An 11,978-nucleotide genomic window follows, 5' to 3' on the forward strand; every position below is an offset into this window, starting at 1 on the left:
CTTTGGTCTCCATAACTTCTATGTTTTCTTTCCTTCTGACACACTAGTGCCCCTAAATTGTGATTTGCCTATACGTTTAGGGCCAGTGTTGGAAGATGATAACAACCATTTAAGATTCATTTCTGCAGTGGGAGTGGGTGGAGTTTCACCCTCTGGGAAAGGGGCAGGTGACAGGTATTTATCAGTCAGTGCCTCTCTAGCTCTTGTAGGAAGAAGCACACACAGGATGGAGTCTAGAGGGTGAGCGATATTGACCAGCAATTCATGGGCTCCCTCCAGCGGTGCGAGGGTCAGAGTTTCTGGAGCCTTGGGAGGAGGCATCCCGGTGAGCGGGGGTTAGGGAAATGGGAGGGCACCCACCAGGAAAAGTGATTAGAAGTCAGATATGGGAAGGTTAAATAGGACAGAGTCGAGTACATCTCTGCTTGGAAAAACATATCAACACCCTTTTTTTGATCAGTATATCTTGTTCATAAAAGAAAACTTTCCACATTGTTTTAACAAATCCCACAGCTGAGAGTCAGGCCTGAATCTTTGATGTGTGCCCAGTCACAGAGTTGACCCTCTTGGTTTGTGGTGGGGCAGGGCATCAAAGACATCATTGACTAATCACATTCCCCTGAATAGCTCATATTTAGAAAATATTCTTAGATGGTAAAAATATACTATTAATTTGTGATATTCAGTCTTTTAAATGTTTTATACATTAAACATGGCATAGTTACAAATATAAAACAAAAATATCCCAAAGCCATTATGCATGGCACTCAAGATTAAAATGGGAAATAATACATCTAATAAATCAAATGTTCCAAGACTTCAAACGTCTTTTGGAAACAGGCTATGTAAAACAGCACACTGGTTTCAAACTTTGGTAAATTTTAAGAACAACTCTTACAAAGGCATTTAATTCTTATACATAATTTTCAGGGGACCTAAGTAAATCAGCTAATCATGAAGACATGATTTTCATTTTAGAAAACACTTTTGAAAACTTGGGATAATCTCATGCCTTAATGATCAAAGCATTATGAGAAGGACAGTGGTTTTTAACCTGGGCATACGTTCTAACACATTTACTCTCCACTACTCTTACTCTGGTAGCCACGTTAACCCCATCAGAGATTCCTTCTCAAGCCATGTCTCAGAGCTGATAGGCATCCCAGCAAGTTTCGCAGCTTACAATTTTTTCTGTAAATTACTTATTCTATAAAATTGGAGTAGGCCATAAATTTTGGAGGGCCCTAGACCAATTTTTTGGATTATTTTTCGTCTTCTATCATTCCGCTGATCTTAGATATTCTCTGCATTAAATATTAAATATCACTTCTAGGCTGAAAAATCCCCCTAAAAATATTTCTAGCTCAGCGTTTTCCTCCAAATTCTGCAATAGAAGATCACAATGTGAACTCTGCATCTCCACGTTAAAGTCTAATGGACATTCACACTTAGCATGTCTCAAAGAAATCTCATGTAAACCGTGGCCATCCTGTTCTACCTTAACTTTCTGAGTCTATGGAATGATAGTTTCACATCTCATAAACTTGACTGATGTAAGTGTCAAGAAAAGATTGACATTTTGTTAAAACTTAGTAGTGAGGTGTGTAACACTTAAGCAAACTTTCATATTTCAAATCTCTTTAGCACGTGTAACTCTTTTTTCAAGATGTGAAATAATCATTAGGTCAGTCATTTGTAAATAGTACATGTGCTATGGACTTTTTCTAGTTCTTCACCATCCATTTTTATAAAACTCTTATTGTTAAAAAAAAAAGTTACTCAATTTCATAAAGCCAAACACCTGATTTCAGGAACACTTGAGATGTAAGAAAATTTTATAGGGACCTCCAATAACTGATTTTCCTATTTTTTTCTCTCAAAGAAATGCTGAAGGGAGGAATTCAGGTTGAATGAAAGGAAATAGTAACTTACAGCCATATAGAGTTATAAAGACTTCTTGTAAATGTGATTATATGGTAAAATATAAAAACATGTATTTTGAAATTTTGGATTCTACTCATTATTTTACTTCGATTTAAGATACAAATGTATAGAAATAAGTATAATTCTAAGCTAATATGTATGCAATGTAGGAAGCTGTAATTACTGACCAAAACTATGTGGAGTGGAGAAAACCTGGGGAAGTGGATGGTTTTAGATGAAACTGAAGTTAAAGTCATATTGATTTAAAGTAAATTGTTATAACTTTATAGTTTTTCATCATCACCACAGCAATCACAAAGAGAATAGTTATAGAATATACGCAAGAGGAAATGGGAAGGGAATCCAAATGTCATTAAAAAAAATCACGCCACCTCACAAAATGGTAACAGTGGATATAAAGGATAGAAAGCTATAAACCTGGTAGGAAAACATTGAAAATGGCACAAATGACTCCTTCCCTGTCACCAGTGACAGTCATGTGTTGCATAATGCCTGGGCTATCTTCTGAGAATGGCTTTGTTAGGCAACTGTGTCATGGTGGGGACATGATAGCATTAGAGAGAATTCTCTCAAACACTGTCATGGCCTTATCAACTATGCTTCTGTAATATTCTGAATCCTTTGCTGCCTTTCCAACAATGTTTACAACGGTTTCCTAAGAAATGGAATCCATTTCACCAAACCACTTTTCTTGCTCATCCATAAGAAACACTTCTCATTTGTTAAAATTACATCATGAGATTGCAAGCATTCAGTAACTTGCAAGCTCCAATTTGAATTCCAGTTCTCTTGCTATTTCCACCACATCTGCAATTACTTTCTCCACTGAAATCTTGCATTCCTCCAAGTCATCCAGGAGGGTTGAATTCACTTCTTTCAAACTCCTGTTCAAGTAAATGTTTTGCCCTCCTGTCATGAATCATGAATGTTTTTAATGGCATCTAGAATAGTAAATCTTTTTCAGAAGATTTTCAATTTTCTTTTCCCACGTTCTTCAGATAAGTCACCATGGTAGCTGTAGACTTATGAAATGTATTTCCTGAACCATAAAACAAGAACATCAAAATTACTCTATGATCCATGGGAAACAGAATGCATGTTGTGTTAGCAGGCATGGAAAGAACAGTAATCTCTTTCAACCTCTGTAAGAGAGTTCTTGGTTGATTAGGTACCTTGTCGATAGGCAGTTCTAATTTCAAAAAACTTTTTCTTTTGCTGAGCAGTAAGTCTTAACAGTGGGCTTAAAATATTCAGTAAACCATTATTTAAGGAGATGTGGCTTAAATATCTAGGCTTTCTTGCTTTATTTATAGAACACTTACAGAGTAGATATAGATTAAATCTTAAGGACCCTAGGATTGTTAGAATAGTAAATGAACATCATATGTTGTAATATAGTTAGCCAGGGAGGGGAAAGATAAAGATCTCTACAAGAAATAATTTTAAAAACTACTCAAAGAAATCAGAGATATCACAAATGACAAAACAAGTACAGGGGCAGCAAAAGGTAACAGATGTCAACTATGAGATCTCATCAAGAACTAAGAAAATGGAGAAAAGTACCAGATGGCAGATGGGAGGCAGTGTGAGCATGCCTCTCCCACTTGGAGATTAGTGTGTAGAGATTTACATTGTGAATTTCTTTTCAAGAACCAATGCAGAGACTTACCAGAAACACGAAAAAATTTCACATACACTTTGAAGAAGTCGCAGGCACAATCCTACTCCATGAAATAAGAAAAAACCATCACATCCCCAGATTCTGAGGGGAGAGTTCACTCCAGAGTATACATCCCCACTGGGGATCTGGAAATTCAGGCCACAAGAGAAGGCTTTAATCCTGTGCAGAGTAGGAATGGATTTAGGGAGCCAGCGAAATATACAAATAGAAGCAGCATCAGAAAGTGCCTTGCAGGCATTCCCAGTCTTCAGTGTGAACTCAGAGAAGCCGTTCCTAACTACATGTCACAGGGGCCCTTGGCGAAGTCAGGTAATGAGCTCAGAGAGGGGTCACGGGGTAAAAGAAGCTCCCAACTGAATTTTGTGATATAATCTCAAATGAGGACACGTGCCTTGAGCAGAACCCACAGGGGAGAGCTGGAAATGCATTGCAGATATGAGCACAGAAGCTGGGTGTCCAGCCTTGTGGGCAGACCGGGAGGGATGTGGCCTGAAAGCCATGGTTATTATCTCAGCGGGGAAGCTGATGATCTGAGGCTGGTCTGAGTTCTGTGCGCAGACTGCCTGGATGTAAACCTGGCACTGTTAGCAGAGCACTGCATGAATGAAAGGAATGAAAATAGCCTTGCCAACTGCATAGGTGCTGGGTGAGGCTCACTGTGAGGGGCGCACGGCAAGCTATTCAACATTATGTACAGGCATTTGAGGTCGGGGCATGGAAAAATACTGAGGTACTGTGTGTATGTTATTTGTGCTGAGAATGAAACTCCTTGACCTTGAAAACAGGACAGGGAGTGGTGTGTGTGCTGTGATAAGGAATGCTGAAAACGGCCTCCTGAGAATGCGGTTTGAGTGCTTTTACAAGGCCACAGATGTCTCACGACCGGACCTCATAAAGCCATCTAGTGGATGTTTGTGGTTTAACAAGCCCTTTCAATAAGTACTTGGCGGAGGGATGCTGGGGGGACCTTCTTAGAAGAGCTGCGCCCCACCCCGCTCCCTGGACCACACAGCTACAATTGTCTGAGAACTCACTGCAAGCTGTAAGCGGCCCACTACTTCCCACTCCCTTTGTGAACTCTTCTGTGCAGCAGAGGCAATTAAACTCTCCTCTGGAACATTACCCCAGCAGCCTGAGAACCACCCCTTGGCGCTCACAGGGGCTGCAGCCTGCCTCATCCAAGGAGAGTAAGAGTGCAGACCCACCTAACCCTGGACCCACTGGTGGTACTCATCCACCCATCCTGGTAGCTTAACACAAAGATACACTTTTAAGAGCTTCATACCCCCTCTTCCCCCATTGCCTGAGAAACCACTTTCCCTGGGCAACTTAGGGCAAGCTCAAATCCCACTGCTACCACCACAGCTGGTGCTCTTTTGCAAGTGCCACCTCCTAGCTGGAGACCAACCAACACAGTCCACACAGCACCTCAAGGAAGAATAAATAGAACTGTTCCCAGGAAGGAGAAAATGCCTGCATGACCTCAGCTGTTACCACTGCGTACCACACCCTGACCAGTCAGAGGTCTTGAGTCGGTCCACATGACAAGTTCACTGCTCGCATAACCAGCATTCAAGAAAGCCAGCACACTAAGCCTATCTACAGCCAGGGAGTCTCAGAGTCTGTGTCACTCCCCTGCCACCTCAATCAGAGCTGGTGCTGGTATCCACTGCTGGGAGACTTGTGCTGAGGTGAAGCCTGGGCTGGATGGCTGGAGGATGAAGAACTGCACGGAGGAGATGGAGGCACCCAGACAGATGCCCCATGGACATCCTGAAGCAGAGCTGCCTCACTGCCCTGCACACACATGAGAGCGCAGCCAGGAACAGAAGGACTGGGCAACATTCAGGCTGAGCCCAGGCCAATTTTCTAAACATGGAATATGAGTTAAATAAATGGCTTCGTATTAAAGCCTGTATGTCAAGAGGGTTTGCTTTATATCCCGAAGTATTAGTATAATCATGATCTCCTATGCATAAAAACAGGACAAACAACCCAATAAAAGAGTCAGAGAGTTAACAAGCGCTTCACAAAGATAAAACTCTAAGAGAATAAATATAAGAAGTATATACTACGTGAGTATATATGGAAAAGAAAGAAATTCACAATGATTTGGAGACTAAAGAACACCTAATTAAACTCCTTGTTTATGAAAATGAAGAAAAGGAGATGTCCCTGGCAGAGGGATACAAGGTAAATTGTCAACTCAATGCTGAAACCCAAATCTCTTCTTTTGGTCCCATCCTAATTCTCTCCACCCATGCTGTCTTTCCTGTGGTAAAGTGGAAAACCCTTATGATGAACACAAAGCATTTGTGCATAGAATATGCCAGGGAAAAGGAGATGGCCCAAGGGTGTCCTCAGAACCTTACAAGAAGCACATGTTTGAAGGACACTATGCAGGAGCCCTGAGGCCCACAGCCCCGCTCCTCACCTGCACGTTCTCTCTGATTCGCTGCTCATTGTAGCTCTTGGCCAGGACCAAGAAAGGAGAGGAGGCTGATGGCATTCACCTGGAGAGTGCTTCTCCTGTGGGGGTGCAATCATCATGAATTGTTCCAGGAAGGCTCTCTATAGGTGCATCCACTCTGCGCTCCTGTGGGATAAGCCCCAGCTGTGTCTACAGTGGTGCACCAGTGGGGAACAAGGACTGCTTCTCCAGGACCTTTCTCAATCACAGAAGTTGCCTGCCTGTTGGGGCAGAGGGGCAGGCTTTTCCTACTGCACCCAGCTCTGCAGTTGTTTGTCTGCTGCAAGAAATTTCCCAACAGTGGAAAGACCTGGGATTCAAGGGCTGCCGTTCAGGTTTTTCTGTCCCACTGGTGTTCCCTTATGTGGTACTCTTTTCCCTAACCTCAAAATGGGACTTCGAGAGAGTTGGACTACAGTGATTGCTACTGCTCTTCTGGGCCTAGCCGCCCAGTGGGGCTCCCAGACTACAGCTGGTGCTGGATTTGTTTGCAAAGGATCCAGTGATGTGACCTGTCGTCAAGTCTCCCAGCAGTGGATACCAGCACCAGCTCTGATTGAGGTGGCGGGGAGCAACGTAGACTCGGAGATGCCTTGGATGTAGGTAGGCTCAGTGTGCTGGCTTTCTTGAACACTGGTTATGTGAGCAGTGAACTTGTCTTGCGGACTGACTTAAGACCTCTGATTGGCCAGGATGTGATACGCAGTGGTAATAGCTGAGCTCATGCAGGCATTTTCTCCTTCCTGGGAACAGTTCTATGTATTCTTCCTTGAGGTGCTGTGTGGACTGTGTTGGTTGGTCTCCAGCTAGGAGGTGGAACTTGCAAAAGAGCACCAGCTGTGGTGGTAGCAGTGGGATCTGAGCTTGCCCTAAGTAGCCCAGGGAAAGTGGTTTCTCAGGCAATGGGGAAAGGGGGGGTATGAAGCTCCTAAAAGTGTATCTTTGTGTTAAGCTACCAGGATGGGTGCATGGGTATCACCAGTGGGTCTAGGGTTAGGTGGGTCTACACTCTAACTGTCCTTGGATGAGGCAGGCTGCAGCCCCTGTGAGGGCCAAGGGGTGGTTCTCAGGCTGCTGGGATAATGTTCCAGAGGAGAGTTTAACTGCCTCTGCTGCACAGAAGAGTTCACAAAGGGAGTGGGAAGTAGTGGGTGGCAGCGAGCTTCACCCAGCACGCATGGAGTTGGCAAGGCAGTTTTCATTCCTTTCATTCCTGTAATGCTCTGCTAACAGTGCCAGGTTTACATCCAAGCAATCTGTGCACAGAACTCAGACAAGCTCCAGGTCATCAGCTTTCCCACAGAGAGAATAAGCATGGCTTTCAGGCCACGTCCCTCCTGGTCTGCCCACAAGGCTGGACACCCAGCTTCTGCGCTCATGTCTGCAATGCACTTCCAGCTCTCCCCTGTGGGTTCTGCTCAAGGGCAGGTGTCCTCACTTGAGATTATATCACAAAATTCAGTTGGGAGCTTCTTTTACCCTGTGACCCCTCTCTGAGCTCATTAGCTGACTTCGCCAAGGGTCCCTGTGACATGTAGTCAGGAATGGCTTCCCTGAGTTCACACTCCTTCTGCTTCTATTTGTATATTTCACTGGCTCACTAAATCCATTCCCACTCCGCATAGGATTAAAGCCTTATCTTGTGGCCTGAATTTCCAGATTCCCAGTGGGGATGTGTGCTCTGGAGTGGACTATCTCCCCTCACAATGTGGGGCTGTGACGTTTTTTGCTTGTTTCATGGAGTAGGCTGGTGCCCACTTCTTCTTCAAAGTGTATGTGGATTTTTATTCTTTTTTTGGTTTTTGTGTTAAGTTCCTGCATCAGTTCTTGAAAAAAATTCACAACGTAAATCTCTACATACTAATCTGTCCTTCCAAGTGGGAGAGGCATGCTAACACCGCCTCCCATTTGCTATCTGGTACTTTTGTCCATTTTCTTAGTTCTTGATGAGATCTCATAGTTGGCATCTGTTACCTTTTGCTGCCCCTGTACTTGTTTTGTCAATTGTGTTGTCTCTGATTTCTTTGAGTAGTTTTTAAATTTTTCTTGTAGAGATCTTTCCCCTCCCTGGCTATCTATATTCCTAAGTATGATGTTCATTTACTATTCCAACAATCCTAGGGTCCTTAAGATTTAAGCTACATCTACAATGCAAGTGTTCTATAAATAAAGCAAGAAATCCTAGATATTTAAGCCACATCTCCTTAAATAATGGTTTACTGAATATTTTAAGACCACTGTTAAGAAGTCCTGCTCAGCAAAAGAAAAACAATTTTTTGAAAATAGGACTATGCTGGGACCAGCTCGGTCGGGGAGATGCTAACCCAGCGGCGCTAGAGGAATTAAAGACACACACACAGAAATATAGAGGTGTGAAGTGGGAAATTAGGGGTCTCACAGCCTTCAGAGCTGAGAGCCCTGAACAGAGATTTACTGACATATTTATTAACAGCAAGTCAGTCATTAGCATTATTTCTATAGATATTAAATTAACTAAAAGTATCCCTTATGAGAAATGAAGGGATGGGCCGAATTAAAGGAATAGGTTGGGCTAGTTAACTGCAGTAGGAGCATGTCCTTAAGGCACAGATCACTCATGCTATTGTTTGTGGCTTAAGAATGCCTTTAAGCGGTTTTCTGCCCTGGGTGGGCCAGGTGTTCCTTGCCCTCATTCCCCTAAACCCACGACCTTCCAGTGTGGGCGTTATGGCCATCATGAACATGTCACAGTGCTGCAGAGATTTTGTTTATGGCCAGTTTTGGGGCCAGTTTATGGCCAGATTTTGGGGGGCTTTTTCCCAACAGGACTGCCTTTTGTCAATGTACCTAATCATCCGATAGCTTTCTTATAGAGAGGCTGAAACAGATTACTGCTGTTTCCGTGCCTGGTAATACAACATGCATTCTGTTTCCCATGGGTCATAGAGTAATTTTGATGTTCTCATTTTATGGTTCAGGAAATACATTTCATAAATATATGGCTACCATAGTGATTGGTCTGAAGAATCTGGGAAAATTGAAAATCTTCTGAAAAAGATTTACTATTCTAGATGCCATTAAAAACATTCATGATTCATGACAGGAGGGCAAAACATTTACTTGAACAGGAGTTTGAAAGAAGTGAATTCAACCCTCCTGGATGACTTGGAGGAATGCAAGATTTCAGTGGAGAAAGTAATTGCAGATGTGGTGGAAATAGCAAGAGAACTAGAATTCAAATTGGAGCTTGCAAGTTACTGAATGCTTGCAATCTCATGATGTAATTTTAACAAATGAGAAGTGTTTCTTATGGATGAGCAAGAAAAGTGGTTTGGTGAAATGGATTCCATTTCTTAGGAAACCGTTGTAAACATTGTTGGAAAGGCAGCAAAGGATTCAGAATATTACAGAAGCATAGTTGATAAGGCCATGACAGTGTTTGAGAGAATTCTCTCTAATGCTATCATGTCCCCACCATGACACAGTTGCCTAACAAAGCCATTCTCAGAAGATAGCCCAGGCATTATGCAACACATGACTGTCACTGGTGACAGGGAAGGAGTCACTTGTGCCATTTTCAGTGTTTTCCTACCAGATTTATAGCTTTCTATTCTTTATATCCACTGTTACCATTTTGTGAGGTGGCGTGATTTTTTTTAATGACATTTGGATTCCCTTCCCATTTCCTCTTGCGTATACTCTATAACTATTGTCTTTGTGATTGCTGTGGTGATGATGAAAAACTTTATAAAGTTATAACAATTTACTTTAAATCAATATGACTTTAACTTCAGTTTCATCTAAAACCATCCACTTCCCCAGGTTTTCTCCACTTCACATAGTTTTGGTCAGTAATTACAGCTTCCTACATTGCATACATATTAGCTTAGAATTATACTTATTTCTATATATTGATATCTTAAATCTTGAAGTAAAATAATGAGTAGAATCCAAAATTTCAAAATACATGTTTTTATATTTTACCATATATTCACATTTACAAGAAGTCTTTATAACTCTATATGGCTGTAAGTTACTATTTCCTTTCATTCAACCTGAATTCCTCCCTTCAGCATTTCTTTGAGAGAAAAAATAGTAAAATTAGTGATTGGAGGTCCCTATAAAATTTTCTTACATCTCAAGTGTTCCTGAAATCAGGTGTTTGGCTTTATGAAATTCTGAGTAACTTTTTTTTTTAACAATAAGAGTTTTATAAAAATGGATGGTGAAGAACTGGAAAAAGCCCACAGCAGCCATACTATTTACAAATGACTGACCTAATGATTATTTCACATCTTGAAAAAAGAGTTACACGTGCTAAAGAGATTTGAAATATGAAAGTTTGCTTAAGCATTACACACTTGGCTATGAAGTTTTAACAAAATGTCAATCTTTTCTTGACACTTAGTCAAGTTTATGAGATGTGAAATTATCATTCCATAGACTCAGAAAGTTAAGGTAGAACAGGATGGCCGTGGTTTACATGAGATTTCTTTGAGACATGCTAAGTGTGAATGTCCATTAGACTTTAACATGGAGATGCAGAGTTCACATTATGATCTTCCATTGAAGATTTGGAGGAAAACGCTGAGCTAGAAATATTTTTCGGGGGATTTCTCAGCCTAGAGGTGATATTTAATGCAGAGAATATCTAAGATCATCAATGGAATGACAGTAGACCAGAAATAATCCAAAAAATTGGTCTAGGGCCCTCCAAATTTTATGGTCTCTTCCAATTTTATAGAATAAGTAATTTACAGAAAAATTGTGAGCTGCAAAACTTGCTGGGATGCCTATCAGCTCTGAGACATGGCTTGAGAAGGAATCTCTGATGGGGTTAACGTGGCTACCAGAGTACGAATAGTGGAGAGTAAATGTGTTACAAAGGGTGCCCAGGTAAAAAAACCACTGTCCTTCTCAAAATGCTTTGATCATTAAGGCATGAGATTATCCCAAGTTTTCAAAAGTGTTTTCTAAAACGAAAATCATGTCTTCATGATTAGCTGATTTGATTAGTTCCCCTGAAAATTATGTATAAGAATTAAATGCCTTTGTAAGAGTTGTTCTTAAAATTTACCAAAGTTTGAAACCAGTGTGCTGTTTTACATAGCCTGTTTCCAAAAGACATATGAAGTCTTGGAACATTTGATTTATTAGATGTATTGTTTCCCATTTTAATCTTGAGTGCAATAAATAATGGCTTTGGGATATTTTTGTTTTATACTTGTAACTATGCCTTGTTTAAAGTATAAAACATTTAAAAGATTGAATATAACAAATGAACAGTACATTTTTACCATCTAAGAATATTTTCTAAATATGAGCTATTCAGGGGAATGTGATTAGTCAATGATATCTTCGATGTCCTGCCCCACCACAAACCAATAGGGTCAACGTTGTGACTGGGCACACATCAGAGATTCAGGCCTGACTCTCAGCTGTGGGATTTGTTAAAACAATGTGGAAAGTTTTCTTTTATGAACAAGATATACTGATCAAAAAAAAGGGTGTTGATATGTTTTTCCAAGCAGAGATGTACTCGACTCTGTCCTATTTAACCTCCTTATACCTGACTTGTAATCACTTTTCCTGGTGGGTGCCCTCCCATCGCCCTAACCCCCCCTCACCGGGATGCCTCCTCCCAAGGCTCCAGAAACTCTGACCCTCGCACTGCTGGAGGGAGCCCATGAATTGCTGGTCAATATCGCTCACCCTCTAGACTCCATCCTGTGTGTGCTTCTTCCTACAAGAGCTAGAGAGGCACTGACTGATAAATACCTGTCACCTGCCCCTTTCCCAGAGGGTGAAACTCCACCCACTCCCACTGCAGAAATGAATCTTAAATGGTTGTTATCATCTTCCAACCCCGGCCCTAAACGTATAGGCAAATCACAATTTGGGGGC

The sequence above is a fragment of the Pan troglodytes genome, chromosome 8 (genome assembly GCF_028858775.2).
Source record: "Pan troglodytes isolate AG18354 chromosome 8, NHGRI_mPanTro3-v2.0_pri, whole genome shotgun sequence".
NCBI classification, from domain to species: domain Eukaryota; kingdom Metazoa; phylum Chordata; class Mammalia; order Primates; family Hominidae; genus Pan; species Pan troglodytes.